This window comes from Rhinolophus sinicus, chromosome 18, assembly GCF_057876585.1.
Source record: "Rhinolophus sinicus isolate RSI-liver-muscle chromosome 18, RSI-T2T, whole genome shotgun sequence".
Taxonomy (NCBI): domain Eukaryota; kingdom Metazoa; phylum Chordata; class Mammalia; order Chiroptera; family Rhinolophidae; genus Rhinolophus; species Rhinolophus sinicus.
Window position 1 is genome coordinate 52,731,440 of NC_142518.1, and position 21,278 is coordinate 52,752,717.

At 35.9% G+C, this 21,278-nt stretch overlaps 1 protein-coding gene and 1 pseudogene across 3 annotated transcripts in view; both read left to right on the forward strand.

Annotated features, from left to right (window-relative positions):
* Positions 1 to 21,278, forward strand: part of DACH2 (dachshund family transcription factor 2) — a 678,262-nt gene that overhangs the window by 602,844 nt on the left and 54,140 nt on the right. The gene's annotated exons all lie outside the window — the stretch shown is intronic.
* Positions 19,010 to 19,602, forward strand: LOC109436025 (large ribosomal subunit protein uL13 pseudogene; annotated as a pseudogene).

Below are 21,278 nucleotides of genomic sequence, written 5' to 3' on the forward strand. Positions count from 1 at the left end.
AATATCTCCAATGGCTTGCCAGTGTACAGTAGCCCCCCCTGGTCCATGGGGGATACGTTTCAAGCCCCGCAGTGGATGCCTGAAACTGCAGATCGTACTGAACCCTATATATACTATGTTGTTCCCTACACATACATACCTATGAAGTTTAATTTATAAATTAAGCTATTTCATGGATAGAAGATTCATTCTTACCGTAGATCTTAGCAGTGTTAGCATATGATTTTTTTTTACCTTAGGTCAAGAAGTTTCACATTTTCATCTTAAAGGAAGCACTTTACAGCTTCTCTGGCATATAGGAATTGCCAGCATCATTAATTTTGTGCTTTGGGGCTATTACTAAGTAAACTAAGGGTCACTTGTACATAGGCACTGAGATACAGCGACGCTGCATCTGATAATCCAGCTAGCTGGCTGCTAAGTGACTAATAGGTAGGGAGCATATATAATATACAGCATGGACCTGCTGGACAATGGAATGATTCATGTTCTGTGTGGGACAGAGCAGGATGGTGTGAGATTTTATCATGCTACTAAGAATGGTGCGCAATTTAATGCTTATGAATTGTTTATTTCTAGAATTTTATATTTAATATTTTGGACTGATATTGACCATGGGTAACTGAAACCATGCAAGGTGAAACTGCAGGTAAGAGGAGACTATTGTAGCTGTTCCAAAATGCTTAGCTAAGATTCCCTTTCCAGATACGTAACCTGAATTTGAATTTCAGATAAAGAGGAAAACCTTTATATTTAGGCCCATCAATTAGATTCCTACTTGGTTTTTAAAAATCTTTTGTTTCATATATTTTAATTAATCTGCTCAGGCAATTGTGTTTTATTTTCCTCAGTGAAACACATAACAAATGAGAATGGCTTCATTTGGTTTTTCTTGTTGGTGGTTGTTTTTTTGTTGTTTTGTTTTGTTTGATGGCTGCATTTTTTAGTCACAGATAACAGAGATGATTCTTATAAAGTCAATATTTTATTTATCGTCAACATATTTTCAAAGAAAATTAAAGCAAAACCTTTGGAAAATAACTTGTATATAAAATAATTTGTTTAAAAAAAGTGTATTAGTTTTCTGTTGCTACCATAAAAAATTACCTCAAACTTAGTGTCTTAAACCAATACAAATTTATTATCTTAACATTTCTGTAGGTCAGAAATCTGCTATGGGCTTCACCAAACTAAAATCAATGTGCTGGCAATTTGTTTTCCTTTCTGTGGGCTCTAGGAGAGAATCTATATCCCAGTCTTTCAGATTATTGCCACAATTCAGTTCCTTGTTGTTGTAGGACTAAGGTAACTGTGTTCTCACTGGCTTTCCCCTGAGCCTGTTCCCAGTCTCTAGACTCGTTCTACATTTCTTGGCTCACATCCCCCTTCCTTCCATCTTAACCCTTAAGAAGGGTTAAGACCTTCTTATGTTACATCTCTCCGACCCACTCTTCTGCCTTCCTATTTAATGACTCATGTGATTACGCTGGGCCCATTCTGATAATTCAGAATAGTCTCCTGATCTCATGTCCTTAAGCTTAATCTTGTCTGCAAAGTGTCTTTTGCCATGTAAAGTAAAATATTCACATGTTTCAGAAATTTGGATCTGGGCATCTTTGGAATAGGGACATTAGTCTGCCTATCACAGACTGAGAGATAAAAATAGTTTTATTTCTAAAGATATGGTAAAAAGTGAACAACCACTTTTTTAGCATTAGATTGGACATGTGATAAGCAAAGAAAAATGGTACCACAATGTGAGGATAACTAGAAAATAAGGGAATAGAAAATGAAAAAAAATGAAGCAACTATGGGTTTTTTTTCAATCTCTTGTATTCGTTTTTTGTGTCATATGCACAGGTAGGAAGTAACAGCATCTGGTAGCAATTAAGTGTTTTCTTTTCTCTTAAAATATCAGCTCTAGGAATTTTTTTAAAAAAATAATGTGTAATGATTTCTGAAAGATAGTTAAGATTGCTTGGATTTTGAGATAAGAACTTGACAAATGTGTAAAATTGATGCAAAACTGTTTTTGAAAGGAGGAGAGATTAATATTCTCTATAGTGTATGCCAAGATTTGTGTATTTCTAGTGTTAGCAATTGGTCTGCTTTCAAAAAATGATAAATACTGATGTTTGCTATGGAAACAATTTTGCTAAAAATAATTTTAAAAGACTATCTTTTTGTTTTTTATAATGGATACATCCAATTAATTGAGACTGTATTATATGCATATAAAAGGAACTCTGCTTCCATTTGTAAAACAGATTTTAAAGCAGTCTAAAGTATTGATGTCCACAAAAATCTCCTAATTTTATTTGAAATTTTATTCCTTGTTATTTTGGTTTCTAATTGTTACTTTGACTACCATGACATCTGTTATAGCTGTTTCACAAACTTGTGAACACTACATTTATTTTATTTTATTAAATTTATTGGGGTGATATTGGTTAGTCAAATTATATAGGATTCAAGTGTACAATTCTGTAATACATCATCTATATATCATATTGTGTGTTCACCACCCAGAATCAGTTCTCTTTCTATCACCATATATTTGACACTCTTTATCCTCATCTACCACCCTCCTCCCCACTTACCCTCTGGTAACCACTAAACTGTTATAAAACTGAAAGCAACAACAAATAAGGCAAACAAACAAAGAAACAAAAACTCATGAACATTACTTTTTAAATGGTAGGCTTTTATAAAAAAAGGGTATTTACATTTAGGTAAAGACAAAAATATAACATGATGGGCACAGATCATCAATTAATCAAGAAACTTACTGTTCCATATTTCATGGAACAGTTTTAGTAAATTCCAACACTTATTTATCAGAGGACTATCAATCCAGAAATATCTAAGCCCCACTCCACAAACACACTTAATAACTGTTGAGTATCAGCAAATGAGCTTTGGTTTCCACAACGCAGTCAAATATTTAAGTAGCTAATATTTATTAAGAACTTCCTATGTACCATGCATTGCTCTAAGTGCTTTGCATGGATTATCTCATTAAATCCTCACATTACATTCTCATTTATCTATGAGAAAACTGAGGCCCAGAGAAATAAATTTCTTGCCCCAAGTCACACACAAAAAGAACTAGATTTCATAACCAGGTCATTGGACTTATTCTAATCCACTGCTTCTTAATCACTTTGAATATATTAAGAAACTACCAAATCATTAAGTTTAGGTGTCAATTAGAGTAAGTTGCATGGCCTCACAGTTTAATAAGTACTAAGATAAGGGGAAGGTGTAAAACAGCATATTTTAGGTAAAATAATTCTGGACTTGGATTCTAGTCCCACACTCTTCACTTGTCAGATGAGTGATATTGGATAAATCACAATATATCTCAAACTTAGTTACCTCATTAGTAAAATGAGAGTAATACTTTACTGTGTTATTAACAAGTTTAAATGAAATGATGTATATGAAAATACTTTGCACTATACACATGTTAGATATTAATTATAAGAGGGCTCATTGTCAGTAGTAGGGCGTGTGATAGTAAGAATTATTCCAATGTAAAACCACAGCAATGCCATATTTAATTCATGGTATTTAACATGATGACACTGAATCATTAAGTTTCTTCTCTCTTCTTGCATTTCTTTTACATGTGAATTTATTTTCTTAAATGAGATTATTCTAGACCTCAGTCACATTCTAGGAAAAACATTCTAAACTTGATCCATAGTGATCTTTTGTTTCTCAATACGTAAAATATTTGTATGATATTGAATACTTATATAGTAAATGTACAGAGACCTAGTAGTCTGTGTGACCCCTACCATGTCACTTTGCTTATTATTTTCCCCACTGACCTTTCTAAATGTTAAGGATGCTTAAAGGTATGTCTTTCACCACTAGCACTTCAGTCTTGAAACTTACTTCTTTCTTCTATGACTTGACTTGGTCCTGTTCTCCCTCTTTCCTTTCTGGCTACTCTTCTTCAATATTTCATTGGCAAGCTTCTTTCCCTCCTTCAAATTTAGATGCTTCGTAACATTCTTTCCTCAGAACTCTTCTTTCTCTAAATACATTTTCTCTTGAAAATCCCGTGCATGTCTGTGGCTTGAACTTCCAGCTCTAGGGAAATGACTCCCAAATCATATCATTTCTCTACTAAAATTCTTCAATGCTTCAAACTTGTCCCCTAAGATAAATATTTTCCTGAGCCTAGCGTTCAAATTCTTAAACACAGTAGTATCCTTAAAAATTGTTCAACTGACTCCCAATAAATAACCAAATGAATAGTCCTTATTTTCAGTACTTGCCAAAATCTGTGGTAGAAATTCTTCTACTGTGACCAGCTTCAAGCTAACAACATGGTGTTACTGAACATAGACGTGAGAATAGATACTAAGTCACATCTCTCAAGCTGGTGTGAGCTGGTTCCAATATACTGCTGCCTTTCCCATGTCTTCAAATTTTATCTCCAGCCTTATCTCCCCAGTCTGCTCCAAATTAGATTTTTTTTTACTAAATACGCACCATACATTTCTACCTGATTACTTTATTCATTGCTATTATGTTCATGTTAGTGACTAAATTTGGAAAAGTCTGACACTTCTTTTCCTACTGAAATCCTAATCAACTTTTCAAGTCTCAACTCTTTGGAGATTTTCCTGGTATCCCCACTAACTTACTCTGTTATATTCTTCTGTGAGTTGCATTTACTAATTCCAAACCTTCCTATCTTTTTCTACCACCAAGATTCTAAATATCTTGCATCCAGGGATTTGTTCTTCCCAGTGGTACTCAGCCCCGAGTCTTGCTTATATCCTTAATCCCTGCAGTTGAAGCAAATTGATAGCTAATGGGCCGCCCAATCTCTCACTCACAGTTGGTCAATATGGCTTGATGTATTCTAGTTGTACATTTAGACACCCTCCATCCCCATTTTTTGAAGTAGCAAAAAGGAGATTTCCTGAAACAGATCACCCAAACCCCAAAAAAGCAGTTGTTTATCTTGCGTAGACTTGACCTATATCCAAGAATCATTGCAGTGAACAATTGTCTTCAATAATGAATTTAACTTTATGGATTTCGTTGACCATAGAATTCCACTCTTGTGGGAAAATTAAATATTGCCAAACCCTTGTTCTTTATCTACTATTGGGCTACATAAGACATGAATGGAAGTTAATACATTGGCTAGAACCTCTGAAGCAAAATTTATTTCATATAATGCTGCTAATTTGTATTTTACTTGTGGCATTATTTAAACATATATTTTTCTCCTTTCTTCCAAGTTCAAGCAAAATATCACAAAGAAAGAAGTGTCCCTTAAGTATTCAAATGATATTTTCATTTTTCCCTAGAAAACATCAAGGAACAGTGCACCTACCAGAAATGTGGGTGCGTGGGTACTCTGAAAATCTATTTGTGTAACTAATTAGAGTGCAGACTTTTAGAGATTTCTTCTCCAGGTACTATAAACTCAGTTATAGAGTAATGCACTGATATAAATTCTTAATTTGACCTTTTCTGCTATTTGCCACTCTGAATTCTCTTTGGCATATTTAAATCTCTTGCTAACTCAGGCGGTCTAGGCTATTTTTATTTACATTGAATGAATTAAGCAATCAACAAATACACACAAAATTCTTAATGGATGGGTTATGTTCAAAGAACTAGGTGAGGAAACTGGGTTAGGCAATTTGGCCATTTTGTACAGCTAATAAATGTTACATCAGAATTTGAACCCAGGTCTGCAGTGTTCTTTGCCAAATAACACACTGCCTGACCATCTTCATAAAATATGTTCTGGACAGGGAGTCTGCTGTTTTTTTTTTTTTTTTTTTTTTTCCTGTCAAACGAGTTCATTCATTAGAGACTTGTAGATGAAATGGCAGGAAAAGTCAGTGGGATCCAGCATAGAATGTCAAGATTTTCAGTGTAAGGGGTTAATATTCTGTTTTACAGGTCTTCGAGGGTGATGAAAACACACTTTGTTAAAGGTAAATATATTTGTCATTTGAAAGATTGATTAGAAGAGGTAAAAACTAACTCTGTGGGCAGAAAATTGAGATTTGGGGGCATGCTGGAGTTTAAGCAAAGCAATTAGAAAGTTATCTTAAATATCATATATGTCCCAATCAAAAGAATGTGCTGTTTCAGATTATTCCCTGTGTTGGATTTTCCTTTCTTTGGCATCTTCCCTTTGTATGGATAATGGAGTATTCGATCTATTACTGCTATACTGTATCATAACAAATATTTTCCCTGTAGCATAGTAAATGGAATAGTATTTCTAAGTAATAGCTCATTCACTGCTTCAAGCCAAACATAAACATGAATTCTCTTATCACATTTGATATTTCTAAAGTAATTAATGGATTTTTGTAAGGCCAATAAATTATCAATATAAACAGCAAAGAGAAAGACTATTTTCAGCAGAATTTCATGATTAGTAATGTCAGTTCCCAAAAGTAAATATATTTACATTTCCTATTTAAGACTGCAAGTTTTCAAAATCATTCTAGATAAAACTCTGGAAACTAGTGTTTAAATTATAGTCTATGTTTTTCTTATTGTCTCTTCCTATATGGAAAAAAAAAAAACTTCAATAGAATCTAGGAAGAGTTTGATCTTGCAAAGGATTTAGTAGCCCTATGACAAAATGGACTTAGGTGATAAATCTATGTATCATAAAATAGGATTATTTTAATGTTTTTTCAACTAATTTTTAGGTAAATGCCAGGATTTTTATGTTGCTAATTTGAGATAATGTGGAGTGTTATAATATTATTATTTTTTAAAAATTCTAGGAGCATATATCTATAATCATGTAGGCATATAGTCATATAATCATATAGGAATCAAAGAAATAGACATTCTCATTCTTGGATGTATCAGAGTAGGTCAGGGTAATGTCATTTCACTTTAACGGTCACATTTATTATTTTAATGACAAGATACTGTTATTGATTTGGACACTCAAAATGATACCAGAAGCTCTCTGAGGTTCCTCTGGTATTCCAGTAGTGGAAAACTGTAATCACAATGACCATTTAGGCTACCTTCATTTTATATGGGGAATTCTCAGTGAAGTCACCACCAGGAATTTTAAAACACACATACATACAAAAACACACATTCATCAGTGACTATACGTAAATTGGTCATATCATATTGTCATTCAAGCACTAATATGCTCACATATTCATGTGTGTGGCTACATTATCACAGCAAAATTTTTATGGTGAATCATCCTTGGCTCTAAGAGAACTGTAAAGCCCAAAGAAAAATCCTAAATTCAAGGTGTCAAAGAATTGTCAAATACCATGCCCCTAACCATCAGAACATCTTTTGAAGAATCATAAAGAGTTCTTGGATGCTTTAGACTAGAGGTAGTTGTAAACAATTTACTTCAGTTGCCTCTGGTTTCCCCAGATTAATCGTAATAGCTCATTTTACCCTGTCAGTTGCAAACATAACAAAATTCTGCTTTTTCTCCCTGCCCAACTCTTACCCCAAAAGGTAAATAAGGATAAATGATATATTTATAAATCCATTAATCCTATTAGTAGAGATAGCCAGAGAGTTCATTTTACCTGACAGTTTCTATCACTAGTTAGTTAACAAGGTCAAATTCTTAAATGTGGGCGAATACCATATTTTTCAGAGGAAATAATATAACACATTTTTGGGGGGCATAATTTAACTCTAACCAAAGAAATAATTCAATATTGTTTTAGATCTGGAATGTTCTAGGGCCCTAATAATAAGAGCAACTAAAATACAAAGCATTTCTTGAGAACTATGTCCTCATTTTCAGTTGATGTATTAGTGCCTAATGCTTCATCATACCCCCCCCCCATGGTACTTATCAAATACTAGAGAAGTACAGAGAAATTTGTAAAATATTCAGTGCATAGTTCCATGATAAAAGCTAATATCCTCTTACTATATAACATTGGTTCATGCTTAAATCCATATATTAGCTATTTTATTTTTTGTGGTAGATTTTTGTGTTTACAGCCACATTTACCAGGTGACACTTTTGAGAAACAGAGCAAAAATAGTCATGGGTTTTTCTTATGAGCATCATAGAAATGCTTTATGGCTTGCTTAAAACTGAGGCTTGCAATGACAGTGTTCAGGCTCAGTTTTGCTTACAAGTCAACTTGATGATGTGTCTGCCAGTGTTGTATTTCTATTGTTTTTGCTTGCTGAACTTATTTGCTTATTAAAATGATTTTTTAAATTTTTTAATTAAATTTATTGGGGTGACATCTGTTAATATAATTATATAAATTGGAAGGGTACAATTCAATATAATACATCATCTATATACTGCATTGAGTGTTTAGTACCCAGAGTCAGTTCTCCCTCCATAACCATATATTTGACGCCCTTTTCCCTCTTCTACCTTTCCCCTGCCACTGTTACCCTCTGATAACCACTAAACTGTTGTCTGTGTCTATGAGTAATTATTTCTTTGTTTTGTTTATTTATAGCTTTCAGTTTTATATCCTACATATCAGTGAAATCATATGTTCTCGACTTTCTCTGTTTGATTTGCTTTGCTTAGCATTATAATCAAAATATCCATTCAGGTTGCACAAATGTCAGTATTTCACCTTTTCTTGTAGTGGAGTAATACTTAATTGTATATATGTACCACCTCTTCTTTATCCAATCATCTATCGAAGGACACTGGTTGTTTTCTTATCTTCGTCACCGTGATAATGCTGCAGAGAACATAGTGGTATGTATATCTTTATGGATAAATGTTTTCAGATTCTTTAGGTAGATGCCCAGGAGAGGGATTGCTGGGTCATATGCTAATTCTGTTCTTCATTTTTTAATTTTTTTTTTAGATTTTATTGGGGGAGGGGAACAGGACTTTATTGGGGAGCAGTGTATGCTTCCAGGATTTTTTTCCAAGTCAAGTTGTTGTCCTTTCAATCTTAGTTGTGGAAGGTGAAGCTCAGCTCCAGGTCCAGTTGGCGTTGTTAGTTGCAGAGGACAGAGCCCACCATCCCTTGCGGGAATCGAGGAGTTGAATCGGGAACCTTGTGGTTGAGAGCCCACTGGCCCATGTGGGAATCAAACTGGCAGCCTTCGGAGTAAGGAGCACAGAGCTCCAACCGCCTGAGCCACCTGCCGGCCCTATTCTTCATTTTTTGAGGAACCTTCATTCTGTTTTTCACAGTGGCTGTACCAATTGACATTCCCAACAGCAGTGTATGAGGGTTCTTTTTCTCCACAGCCTCTCCAACACTTGTTGTTACTTGTCTTCGTAATAATAACCATTCTAACAGGTATGAGGCAGTACCTCTTTAAGGTTTTGATTTGCGTTTCCCTAATATCTACTGAAGTTGAGCATCTCTTTATATATCTGTTGGCTGTCTGTATGTCTTCTTGGGAGAAGTTTCTGTTCATGTCCTCTGCCCATTTTTTAAATTGGATTGTTTGTCTTTTTGTTGTTGAGTTGTATGAGTTCCTTATATTTTGGATATTAGCCCATCATCAGAAGTGTTGTTTACAAATATTTCCCCCATTCATTTGGTTGCCTCTTTGTTTTGTTGATGGTTCCATTTGCTGTGCAGAAGCTTTTTGGTTTGATATAATCCCATGCATTTATTTTTGCTTTTACTTACCTTGCCTTTGAGATCAAATTCATAAAATCCTCTCTAAAATCAAGGTCCATAAGTTTAGTACCTATGTTTTCTCTTATACAGTTTATTGTTTCAGGTATATATTTAGGTCTTTGATTCATTTTGACTTAATTTTGGTATATGGTGACAGATAGTCTAATTTTATTATTTTGCACGTGGCTTTCTACTTTTTCCTGCACCGTTTACTGAAGAGACTTTCTTTTCTCCATTGTATGTTTTTGGCTCCTTTGTTGAATAATGTGTATATATACATACCATATATATATATATATATATATATATATATATATATATATATATATATATATATATATAGGTTTATTTCCGGGTTCTCAATTCTGATACATGGGTCTGTGTATCTGGTTTTCTGGGCATACCATGCTGTTTTAGTTAATGTCACTTTGTTGTACAGTTTGGAGTCAGGGAGAGTGATACCTCTGGCTTTGTTCTTTCTTTCTCAGGACTGCTTTGGCTATTCAGGGTCTTTTGTTATTGCATACAATTCTAATACTTTTTTTGTTCTATATCTTTAAAAAATGCCATTGGGATTTTGATGGGAATTGCATTAAATCTGTATATTGTTTTGGGTAATGTGGCCATTTTAACTATGCTGATTATTCCAATCCATGAACAGAAAATATCTTTCCCTTTCATTGTGTCTTCCATTTCTTTTAATAATGTCTTGTAGTTTTCAGTGTATAGGTTCTTCACATCCTTTAAGTTTGTTCCTAAGTATTTTTTGTTGTTGTTGTTGCAATTGCAAAATAATTCTTTTTCACTTCTTTTTCTGAAATTTTGTTGTTAGTATATAGGGACGCAATGGATTTTGTACATTGATTTCTATCCTGCAACTTTACTCTATTTGTTCATTGTTTCTAATAGTTTTTTGGTGGAGTCTTTAGGATTTTCTGTGTAAAGAATCATGTCATCTGCAAAAAGTGATGATGGTTTAAAAAAAAACATTTAACTTCTTAATTTCTGATTTGGATAACTCTTATTTCTTTCTCTTGTCTGATTGCTCTGACTAGGACTTCCAATACTGTGTTGAATAACACTAGTAAACGGAGGCATCCATTTATCCATTTTTTATTCATGATTTTAAAGGGAAACTTTCAGTTTTTCATAATTAAGTATGACATTAGCTGAGGGTTTGCTGTACGTGGCCCTTACTACTTTGAGATACTTTTCCTCTATACCCATTTTATTAAGTATTTTAGTCATAAATGGATTTTGCATGTTGTGAAATGCTTTTTTTCATCTATGATCTAATCATGAGTTTTGTCTTTTATTTTGTTTATGTGGTGTATCACATTGATCAATTTGTGTATATTGAACCATCCGTGTGCCCCTAGAATGAATCCCACATGATCATGTATAATCTTTTTAATGTATTGTTGTTTTCAATGCTAGTATTTTGCTTAGGATTTTTGTATCTGTGTTCATCAGAGATACTGGTCTGTAGTTTTGTGTTGTGTGTTATCCTTACCAGATTTTGGTATCAGGTAATGTTGGCCTCATAACATGAGTTAGGAAGCATTGCCTTTTCTTCAATTTTCTGAAAGAGTTTGAGGGGGACAGGTATTAAATCATCTTTTAATATTTGATAGAATTCACAAATGAAGCCATCTAGCCCTGGGCTGTTACCTTTCAGGAGGTTTTACATGATTATTTCAATGTCCTTGCTTTTGATTGGTCTATTTAGATCTTCCACTTCTTCGTGATTCAGTGTAGGAAGGTTTTATGTTTCTAAGAACTTGTCCATATTTTCTAGGTTATTGAATTTGGTGGCATGTAGTCCTTCATAATATTCTTGTATGATCCTTTTTATTTCTGTGGTATTCATCATAACTTCTCTTCTTTCATTTCTGATTTTATTTGTGTCTTTTCTCTTTTTTCCTTAGTGAATCTAGCCAAGTGTTTGTGATTGATCTAAAATGAGAATGAAAATAATGCTATTCTATGTTTAACTGCATTCTCTTATTTTTAAACAAAATATACAATATACTTAAAGATAAACACTGAAAAGATTTTCTACATTACAATTCCTAAAAATATAAATTCAAGCCACTGTTTCACAAATATCTTACGCAGATCTACAAAGTATAGTTTCTGTGGGCTAGAGAGATATTAAAATTTGTACCAATTTGTTTCCTTTGAAAGAATAGTTCACAGTTAATATTGATGCAAAAGTATGAAAGTGTTTAAGTGGGAAGATAATGTTAACTCAGCAGTATCATTGCTTTGATCTTTGTTTAAAGTCTCACAAACTAGATTGCTATTTGATTGACAACCTTGTCAAAGAGTGAATGAAGACTGACACTGTAATATTGAAAATGCAGCATTTATAAAACTTGAAACCCAAGTTTTCTCATGACACTGCTTCTTTTGTGGAAGACTGCATTCTACATTGTTTTTAAATAAATGTGTATACTGCTAGATATAGGTAATCCTGATGGTTTTTTATCTTGAATTCCTGAGTTCCATTCACCTATTTAAACACATAGGTTTGGTATGTCCCTATTAGCTAGCAAACATAATTGAGAATCTTAGTTGTAAGGAAAACCCAAAAGATCAAAGCCTGATCATCCCAGTGTCTGTTCGTTTTCAGAATATGAATTTATGAGTCTGTAAAATGTTGGTCTATTTGTGCTGTGTACCAAAACCTAAGCATGGTGTGTAGTTAAGAGACAGTTGTTAAGAGCTCAGAATCTACAGTCAGAAGTGCGTTCACTTTTGAGCTTTACTGTGTGATTTGGGCAAGTGTCCTTTAACCTCTCATAGCTTGTTTCCTCATCTAGAAAATGGGGGAATAAATAGTACCAATCTTTTGCTGTTGTTGTGAGCATTAAAATGAGATAATGAATGTAAAATGCTTAGCATATTACACGACACGCTTATAATTATTACTCTTACTATAGTGCTTATTATGATGTGCTCACCAAAACAACCAATAATGCTTAAAAACTGTTTGAATTATCAAAACAAACAACTATTTGTCTTAAGGCATTTAGTTGTCCTGCTAACAAGAAGCTAGCTAGAAGTCAGTCTCACCTTTTCTGGGTTTACAAAACTAGGTTATTTCTCCTTGTTCCAAACATCAACTTTATAGAGATATTCATGCTATACAAGCCGAGTGCAAAGTACTTATTAATCTTCATTATATATAACTGGCAAAATTGTGAAAACATGGAGATTGTGAAATCATTATAAAAATAAGGCAAGAGTGTTTTCATTTTCTCCACATCTGGGAATAGTGATGATAGAATGCTGTACAGTTGACCCTTTGAATAACACAGGTTTGAATTGTACAGGTGCACTTATATGCAGGTTTTTTCAATAAACACTGTAAATGTATTTTTTATCTTTTATAATTTTTAATAACATTTTATTTTCTCTAGCGTACTTTATTGTAAGAATATAGTATGTAATACATATAACATACAAACTATGTTTTAGTTGACTGTTTATGTTATCCTTACGGCTTTCCAGTCAACAGTAGGATATTAGTATTTAAGTTTTTGGGGAGTCAAAATTTATACAAGGATTTTTGACTGCTTAGGGGTCATTGCTCCTGACCTCTGTATTATTCAAGGGGTCAATTGTATTTGGAAAGGTTAGGAGACATACAGGAAAAATACATTGTCAGTGTTGTTATTCTGTTTCTAATTGCCAGAAATATACTAGGGTTGTATGCCTACTCCAATTGCCTAGAATCTGTTCTGAAATGGCTTTACTAAACACACAGTGTCAAACAAAATCCTGGCTAAATTGCCTTAAAATAGTCACATCATCATCACTAAAAGACATTTCTAGATCTCCTGAGGATAGATTTTCTACTGTAGTATATAAGACAGTCATATTTGTGTTATTGTTCTTTTAAGGAAATCATCCTATTAGCCCACACACATTGACCATTTGATCAGCTGCTTCTGTGGAAGTACAAGAACTAAACAGGTCTATCTCCTACTTATCAGGAGCTGAAAATCTAGCTAAGAAAACTAAAATTTCCTCCACAAATCCAACCTTAAAGTACTTCTGTGGTTATAATTCTTTCTAATTCAAAGGACCAATCTATGTGGGTAACTAGCTCACCTCATTTTTAAATCTTTTATTTTTCTTCAGCTAAAACAACAGGTAATTTATTGTATACGTTACAGTCAGCCACAACTGAGGACAGAACTTGTCCAGAATGTCACAGGTCCAGAGCAAAAGACTGTTTTTGTATGAGCAAAGTGGGTCTCTCAAAAGGTGGTTGCGGGGAACAGATGGCAATGTATGTTCTAGATCCATTTAGAAGTCCTGGACATCAGGCACGTAGTCCACCAATTTGTTACAGTGTTCCTGGCCTCTGGCTTTCCTCATTTCTGCTCCTGTGGCTTCCACAGGTGATCAAGCTAGCGGTTTACTTGGACCTCTGCCTCATCTTTCTTCTTTTGCGCTATAGCCTGTGCATTCACTTCCTCCTCCCCTTGGCTCTCACAGCGCGGAGGTATCTAAGAAGATCTTAAATCTTTTAAAGAGACTAGAACCCATTTAATTCTCTGAAAAGTGTTCCAGTTTTTACTCTTAGTAGGAACTGTAAAAGTTTCTCATAGTGTTTAAGAAAGAATCATAAATTTTGGCGAGAAATATAAATTCCTCAGATACAAGAACACCTGGTAATTGGCTTACTTTTCATTGTTTGAATTTCTGTATGGAATTTTCAGAGTAAAATTTAAGTATTGGTTTTACTGCAACATAATAACATTGTTCCTGAAGGAAAACATTCTGATAGAATGAAGTGTCAAAAACTATTTTGTTTATATATAATGCATATGCTTTAGGCTTGGTTTACCACAAATCTATTTTAGCCCAAATATTTTCTTAGCAAATAATCATTCAGTTTCTTTCAAAGTATTTTTCAATATCATGATTTGATTATTTTGACGCTTTTATGTTTTAAATTTACATCTTGAACTATCCACTGGTAAACAGCAGCATAGGAAAAATGAGAACAATTCCAAGACTGTAATATTTTTTTAATATTTATGTTCTTTGTCTATTTGTTTAATATTTCAGCCATTCTCAGAGTCACCTATTGGTGATATTGGGAAGAGGCAATAAAACTCATTAGACCTATATCTCACTGTCAGTATCTTTATGACCACAACACTACCACATATCAGAGCCTTTTAGCATAAGCTTTTGTAATTTTTCCCTTTCTGATCATGCTTATTTATCTCTTTGTGATTTATTCCTGTTTCTCATTGCTTAGAAAGTGTCTAAATTAGGCATTTAAAAATTAATTAAGTTCCACTTTGAAAACAAATATTCCCATGATGTTTCACTTAATAGCTCAAGTTTAGAAAAGCTGTTAATTTTTTTCCCTGAGAATTGTATTTGCAAATGAAAATAATTCCTATGTAAATAACAGCTGAAATATCTCCATGGTGCTTTGAGTTTAGGACATTTCCTTAAAAAGAGATAAGTTACTGCCACCGTTTTTAAAACATCATTCTTCATTTACTGTTTCCCTTCACCTGTTGAAATAATTACTTTTCTGCCTTCAATAGTTTATTCTGGTCATTAACATTTCTGTAAAATTAAGTTTGAAAGGTGCTTTTAATGTTCAGATAGACTGCAGTGCACATTTGGCTGTTAAAGATCAACCTACTTAAGGCTGAACTAATGTTTAACATTCACAGCTATTTGAAGTAGTTCACTGCCCAGTTTAATGATGCTGCCAAGGGCAATGATCATATTGCTTGCTATTATATTTTGAGGGTTTGTTATTCCAATAATAAAGACAATCAGTGGCATTTCTGAACACAGTTGACTCCAATCCTTTACATAGTGCTTCCCCACTAACAAACTGCAAACTATAATTTCAGTGGAAGTGGTAAGTGGGAGGCATTAGATGAGTTCTATTTAATGGGAGTTCTTTGAGAAAAGAAACTATATTCATGATGGTATTATTTATAAGAGTGTGTATGCATGCATATATGCGCACAAATGATGATGCATTTATGTGTATGTGATGAGTATAAAGTCATGTTACAGGGTGTTTTGTATATGAAATTTAGAGAAATCAATCTTATTATACCATTACCTTGTACAAAAGAGAATAGAGTAAAACATAATCAAGAAATAATCATTGTGAAACTACGATGTCTGCAAAGCAGAGCAAAGAAGTGTTCTAGGTGTTATAAGATAGTAGAGTGGTGTAATACAGAGTTCTTCTTATAGAGACTTTACATTTTAGGAACAATAAGAACATCAAAAAGTGGAATGTCACAGGGCAGGAAAGGATTACTTTGCAAATGACTAGTATAGGCATTTGGTGCTGTGAATGCAGGTGGAATGGATTGTGTAGTCACAAAAGGCTTTATGGAGGAGGTGGGACTTGAGTTAACTATGGAATGAAGTGTATGTTTTCATTAAGTACAGTGAAGATATAAAATGTTCCAGATGACATGAATAAATTTAAACAGGATAATAATGTGCTCAGTCCATGTTATTAAGCTGAGCAAACACTAGAAATATTGTGGCAGTATAAAACTTCTAAAGTACAGTGCTGCTTGCTACCAAGGAAATGCTGAATTCACATTTAGACTTTGTCCTTCCTACATATGCTCCCATCCAAAATATTTTAAAATATTATTATGACAATCACAATATAATCATATATTACCTCAGGGCACACATGGCTTTAAGGACTTTTAGAGTATTAACTAACTCATTTAAACTTTATGTCATCACATAAACCTTGGTCATGGGCTTTGGGGAAGGGTAGGAGATAGGAAGGCAGAAAGGAGCAGAGGCAGGTAAATAACTACTTGGATGTGGGGTTACAGAATTGAAATGAACAAAATATGCATCTTGGCTCTCTTTTCTTTCCCATGAAACTGAAGCTCAGAGAGCAGTACCAGAAGTTCCTTGAATAGTAAGTAACAGCGTAGAGATGCGCATGCACGTATGGGCCTAAAGAGCAAGCTGCTGCCCATTAGGTTGTGAGTGCTTGATAATGATTATATCACTGCTGATACATCTGCGACCTGCAGGAACCAAGCTCCAAGCAGTCAGTGCTGGTGTCATGGTTATCATCATGATAAGGAGGCGGCCAAACTAATTACTCTAAGTGATGGATGAGGATGTGGATGGAAACAGCATGTCCAAATTAGTCTGACGAAAATTCTTACTGATTTTGTGATAAAAGAATAATAAAAAAACATCTCAAATGCTCACAGTAGTCTGGGTTAATTGTTTACAAACCACTTGTAAATACTTGAAAGAAACATTTTGCTGTGAATACCTCATGTGCCGATTGTGAGATGACATTGTGGCTATTGGATTGGAAAACCTTTTTTATATAGTGAACAGGAACTAAGAACAAATTTAAGACTAATGCAGTAAATAATATTTTCCTCCAGAAATAATTTTCTTGCATCATCATTGCCTTTAATGAGCATTTGACAAATCTTCAAACAATACCACCAATCTAGTGCCAACATAGAAACATTCAACTAGAGGTTTAAATAAAAACAAAACACATTTTATACTTTTATACTTTTGAATGAAAAATAAAAGATTCATTTTATTCTGCCAGCGCTAGAGAAGGTGTTAGAGTTTATTTTGCTGAGTAAAATAAATATAGATACACTGTCTAAATATGATACATAACAGTCTTTTTTGTTCACAAGCACACAGTTGTCATGGAACATATTACTTGAGACCCCAATCAGTGGAATTGAATTTGCATTTACATGCCTTGTCACAATTGTTGAACCACAATAATACACAGAATTTGTAATTATATCATTTTCCTATTTTCATATTCTCCATGATGATTTCTTTATTTTAATTGATAATGCCCACACTTCAAGCTAATGGGGATTTCCCTTTTCCCTTACTATGACTTAATGGAGAGTTTCCCCTTACCAATGCCTGAATTACAGAGGTGAGGGGAGATGATAGCTCAGAAATAATCAGAAAGTAAAAGGAAACTTATTTATGTTTACATCATACAGAAAGAAACCTTAAGTCACTGGAGACTCACTTTAAGTTTCTCCTTGTTTTTTCAATCTTGATAAAACACCTACTTAATTAAAGTTAAATGAGGTTCTAAGACTATGTGAGACTTTGTTCATTTTTTAACATAAGCTGGCTCTACTCCTAAGGTATGTTTAATTGCACTTTTCTCCTTTCTGATTTACGCTGACGTGTGGTGCTTGCTTTCCAACTTGTGAGAACTGTCAAGATGTCTTTTTGGAAAACAATATTCATATATCTACATTTGAGGGTTTATATTTTTAGGCCAAATCTTTATTCCCAATGTATGTAACTATAGATCATTTTTGCCATGCATGTAAAAATATGTGTAGCCATGATTAATGATTCATGAAACAAGTTGTGATTGTTATAGCAAATGGTTAAATTTTAGAGGCTTCTCTGTGCTTTTAGTAATGGAAAAGGACAGTAGCTCCCATGAGGTATTTTTATCTTCCTCATGAAAGGAGAGAATCTGCCTTGTCTGTGATGGATATTTCTGCATGGCTTTTCAGCTTCAGGTATTTAATAGTAAGTTAGGTCTTAAAAGAGTGATTGACTATTTGGATTGTGCTTTGTTTGCATAGTTATCACACGTACATTTCCCCTAAATTTTAGGTTGTACCCATCTCTAGAATACTGTTGAAGCCCAAAAAGCTAATTGCAAAAATAAACGATGGAGCTCATTTCAAATACTATGTACAATTTGGAAAACATATCCCTGCCTATTAATTATCTTTGATTACCATGTTAAAAATATATTGCGCTTATTCAAAAGGTATAAAAAAACAGTGATATCTATTAAACCCTAAATAACAGGATACAGCTCTATCTATCCTGGTACTTCTAAATGAATTTGAACAAGGTTTAAGATATTGCTATATGCATAACACTAATGGTAAATAAGAGATAAAAGGCAGTTAAATATATTTGTGTGTAAATTCCTTGTTCGTATATGGAGATACTACAGCATAGAATGACATTTTTCTGCACATAAAATACAATGTCAGAAGGATTCATAAAGCTACATATTTCTTAAAGTACTAGGAATAGATGTCACCTACTTCCCAGATGTACAATTTGACAAAGGTAGAAGGGTGGAATCAACCAAAGGAAAGCAATAATTGAATTTTCCAGTTGTAATTCAATTTAAAATAATAGTTCATTGCTATAGAAATTCTTTTTATATATAAAAATATTTGATATTTGTATTACACTCCCTGGTAGAAATGTCAAAGATAGCTTCAAGTTTTATATGCACTTGACTCTGTCACACACAGATGCACACACAGATTTGGGTCTTTAAAAATTAATTGGACAGCATTCCCAGGAGGCTGCCAAAGATGGCGGAGGGGCAGGTCCTGTTGCTCGATGGCCGAGGCCATCTCCTGGTCTCCCTGGCGGCCATCATGGCCAAACAGGTACTGCTGGGACAGAAGGTGGTGGTCATGTGCTATGAAGGCATCAACATTTCTGGCAATTTCTACACAAAGAAGTTGAAGTGCCTGGCCTTCCTCCACAAGCGGATGAACACCAACCCATCCTGAGGCCCCTACCACTTCTGAGTTCCCAGCTGCATCTTTTGTTGAACCATACAAGGCATGCTGCCCCTCAAGACCAAGCCCGGCCAGGCCAGCCAGGAGTGCCTTAAGGTGTTTGATGGGATCCCTATGACAAAACAAAGAGAGTGGTGGTTCCTGCTGCCCTCAAGGTTGTGCATCTGAAGCCTACATGCAAGTTTGTTTACCTGGCTCATGAGGTTGGCTGGAAGTGCCAGGTAGTTACAGTCACTCTGGCAGAGAAGAAGCAGAAGGCCAAGATCCATTACCAAAAGAAAATACGGCTCATGAGGCTACAGAAACAGGCCAAAAAGAATGTGGAGAAGAAAACTGACAGATACACAGAGGTCCTTAAGACCCATAGACTCCTGGTCTGAGCCCAGTAAAATTGACTTTAATTCCTCATGTTTGGTTTGGCCTGCCCTTCCTCCATCACTACCCTCGGATGCGGGTGATCCCCAGGGGCTGCCTTCCAGGGGCCACAAGCAGCCTGGGCTTTAGAAGGCTAGGAACACAGAGGGGCCTTAGTCACTACTGTTTTTAAGAAAAGCCTTTTTAAAAGTTTTAATGGCTCTAAGATCTGGGCAGGTGTGGGGACAGAGTCCCAGAGAGCATTTTCCAGGCTCTCAGCCTCGCATGTGTGTGGGATGCTTGCTCAGGTGGTGATTGGCCGTTGGTGGTAGCTGGTTGGGCAATTGGCTGCTGATGTAACTGCTGTGCCTGCGTTGGTTGGTTGGCTGGTTGGCAGGCAGAAAAGTGGACGGCGTATTGCGGATCGTGTGGATCCTACTTCATGTCTTGCCCAGCCGCCAGCTAGAATATAGTGGTATGACTCCTCTATCTATGTCTCCATTGATGTTCCTTTTTGGCCTCACCATGTCCTGCGTTCTGGTGTGGGGAGCAGGCCCAGAGACCCCGCATGACTCCCTGCATGACATATGGTGCAGCGAGCAGGGTTTGGTGTCGACCAAAACTCCCCATAAGGTAATGGAGCAGTTTATACATATGAAAGCTCAGTTTCAGAAGGCCCGTGAGGAGCTGCACCAGGAACGGGAACCATGGTCTGCCTGGGAGACTCGAACCTCCAGATGGCACACCACCCACTTGGCCATAGAAGGCGTCACCTTCCTTTTGGTAATCTGCTGCTGCTGTAGGCTCCAAGGTTTATGGACATCTTGCACTGAGTCCTCCACCCAGTCAGATGCCTGGCATGGCAAGCAGGACTCCTGCCAGGTAGGAATGGCATCTGACTCTGGGCAGGAGGACATGTGGCCCCTACACAGTGTGTGGTACCCGGTAGCCACTGTTCTCAGAAGTGGGACCCCCGAGGAGGGGTGGGAGAACATGGATGGCTCTCCACCCAGCATGGAGAGGACCCTGCAGGTTCTAGCTGAGCGGTTGCCGGAGGAGGCGAAGGGTACAGCCGGCCTTGTGGGCTGGATGTTCCTCACCGCGTTGCATCACAACATGGAGGACATGCTTAATGAAATAGCTCAGGTGCAGGACCAGCAGCCCTGGGGGGATGCACTGGAAGTTTGAGGGGGAGGCACTGGAAGCTCGGGACCGTAGGTTGGAGGAGGTTCTCACCGCAGTGCATCATAACTCGGAGGAAGGGCTTGCTAGAATAGCCCAGGTGCCGGACCAGGTGTCCCAGTGGGAGGCGTTGGAAGCTCGGGTCCGCCTGTTAGAGGATGAGCCCCACAGTGGAGACTCTGAGGCAGAGATGGATGATGCGAATGGAGACAATGTAACTCCCAACTCCCAAGCCCCGCCCATTATGAAGCAAAAGGTAAAGCATGAGAAACCTTTGGGCCCTGGGGGCACTGCTGTCAGCAACCCAGCTGTGACTGAGTTCACAACCTACACCCCTTACACTCCCACTGAGCTGCAGGAGCTGGGGAGGCGATGCTGACAGTGCCCTAGAGAGTCAATCTCGGCTTGGCTATTACGTTTATGAGATGAGGGTGTAGACATCATTCTCTACTCCCCTGGCAAAATGGAAAAGCTAGCCTCCATGATGGGGCATCCGTCCCTATGACAAAGGATACAGAAC